Below are 2,899 nucleotides of genomic sequence, written 5' to 3'. Positions count from 1 at the left end.
AGCATCTGCAGTTCCTACTATCTCTGTATACACACAGTGTCTACTTCAACACAATTAAATAGGTGACAGTTATCTCTCATTCATTTCTCAGGGCAATGCCTTGAGCCATTTGTGTCAATCTACTTGGTGTAAAATTTAAACAAAGCCAGGGCAGCTAACTTTCAGTCATCATTAGCTGGTGAGGAAGGGTGGAAGGGTTCTGAGGAAGGGTCACCGGACCCAAAACGTTAACTCTGTTTTCTCCTGCACAGATGCTGCCAGACCTGCTGAGCTTTTCCAGCAACTTTGTTTTTGTATCATTAGCTGATGATTGCATCATAACAACATCACAAACAACCAGAGTCCACTTGCCAGCCTCTCATTCAGTATAAATGTTGTTTTCCCTTCGCTTTGGTATTTCTTATACATTGTCCTGATAGTGCAAAAGGGATAAGTTTTAACAAAATGTGCCCTTTGTCAGCAATACTCAAGTTCTGTGTTATCAAACAGACATTTGTAAATGCTAATAGCTACACTATAACTTCAATGATGTCAAATCAATGGGAAAAAAGACTAGCTCTGTCTAGTCTTCAATCTAAGGAATGAGAAATTACATAAACGCGAGATGTGATTCTGATTCAGGGTGGTCATTGTTGACCTCTTATCTACAAGGTGGAGGAGCTATTAATCAGTTTGTGAAAGCTGCCCATGACATCCTTTGTTGCATTAAGACCAGAAACCAAATTCATATGTTTGTTCATTCCAAGAAAAATGCCACAATCCTGTTAAAGATGTTGAGACAAGAAATTGAATCCATGTTCCACCAGAGGCTAATAAAAATGGTACAGAACCCACTGGTTGATGATTAGGCCTGGTTCCTGTACCGAAACCCAACATACGCATATACACAAGACAGAGAGCTGTGGAGGCAGAGCCCTTGTGTATATTTAAGGCTGAGATAGATAGATTCTTGATCAGTCGGGGAATCAACGGTTATGGGGAAAGGGCAGGAAAGTGGACATAGAGTCATAGAGTCATACAGCATAGAAACAGACCCTTCCGTCCAACCCGTCCATGCTGACCACAATCCTAAACTAAACTACTTCCACCTGCCTGCGTTTGGCCCATATCCATCCAGACATTTCTTATTCATGTACTTATCCAAACGTCTTTTAAATGTTGTCACTGTACCCACATCCACCACTTCTTCAGGAAGTACATTCCATCCATGAACCATACTCTATGTAAAAAAATTGCCCCTCGTGTCTTTTTTTTTTAATTTTTCTCCTCTCACCTTAAAAATATGCCCCCTAGTCCTGAAATCCCCCACCCAAGGAAAAAGACACCTGCCATTCACCTTATCTATACCCCTCGTGATTTTATGAACCTCTATAAGATCACCCTTCAACCTCCTACATTCTAGTGAAAAACATACCTGCCTTTCCAACCTCTCCAATCTTATTGAATCATGGGGCAGGCTTAAGGGGCTGAATGGTCTTCTCCTGTTCCTATTTCTTAGGGTCACATAGTTTTATGGTTTGTGTTACTCTCATGTAGTCAAACAAGCTGTTGAAAAGGAGGTGAACTCCATGGCATCTGTGGAAATGGTCTCACCAAATATGTAAATGAGTAATTGGTCCCTCCCTAATTGCACTTGAGAAGCTGGTAGTAGCTTTCTTTTGAAACTGCTGCAATCCAAGTAAGTACACATACAGTTAGGAAGGTAACTCCAGGATTTTGGACACTGAAGGAATGCCGATATATTTCCAAGTCAGGATGGTGAATGGTTTGAAAGGGAAATTGGAGGTTGTGGTGTTCCTATGTAACTACTGCCCTTAGGGTCCCTCTAGGTGGTAGAGGTATCAGGACCTGTACAAGACAGATGGATTACACCTGAATGGGATGGGACACAGTATCCTTGTGGGGATGTTTGCTAGTGCTGTGTGGAGGGCTTAAACTAACCTGGCACAGGGTAGGATCCGTAGAGAATGCTTAGCAGGTTTGGAGATAAGTGGCCACAATTAGAAGGGACAGCAAGTGAATCATTAAGGTATAGAAATTATAGGCCAGTTAAGGGAGTATGACAAGGTTGGAAGGTGTTTATTTTAATGCCAGGAGTCCGACGAATGAGGCAGCTGAGTTGAAGGCACAAAGTAAATCATGGAGCTATGATATCAATGCTGCCACCGACTCACCGTAACAAGGGGCAGGTTTGGCAGCTCAATATTCCAGGATGCACAGTCTTCACATTATGCAGGGCGACATGGTGGCTCACAGCACCAGGGATCTGGATTTGATTCCACCCTTGGGTGACTGTCAGTGTGGAGTCTGTACATTCTCCCCATGCCTGCGTGGATTTCCTCTGGATACTCTTCACAGTCCAAAGATGTGTAGGTTAGGTGGATTGGCCATGCTAAATTGCCCCATAGTGTGCAGGCTAGGTGGGTCAGCCATGGGAAATGCAGGGTTACAGGGTTAGGGTAGGGGGATGGGTCTAAGTTGGGATGCTCTTCAGAGGGTCAGTGTGGACTCAATGGGCTGAATGGCCTGCTTCCGCACTGTAGGGGTTCTATGAAAAGAGGAGGGGGTGTCACAATGTTGATCAGAGAATCTATGACCGCAGTAAGGAGGGCTCCTCAAATGAAGCCATATGTCATTAGAACTCAGAAATCAGAAAGGAGCAATCACGTTGCTGGGAGTGTACTATAGGCCCCTTAACAGCTTCACAGAAATAGAAGACCAGATATGGAGGCACGTTTCGGTGAAGTGTAAAAGTACTAAGGTAGTGATCAGGAATTTCAACTTCTCCAACATTAACTGTGCTAGTCATAATGTGAAAGGTTTAATTAGAGCAGAATTCTTGAAATGCATCCAGGTCAGTACATAGAAGGACCTATGAGAGAGGTGGGGGGTGGTAGTC

This window comes from Rhincodon typus, chromosome 11 (genome assembly GCF_021869965.1).
Source record: "Rhincodon typus isolate 14 chromosome 11, sRhiTyp1.1, whole genome shotgun sequence".
Classification (NCBI taxonomy): Eukaryota; Metazoa; Chordata; class Chondrichthyes; order Orectolobiformes; family Rhincodontidae; genus Rhincodon; species Rhincodon typus.
This window is presented reverse-complemented; position numbering follows the sequence as displayed.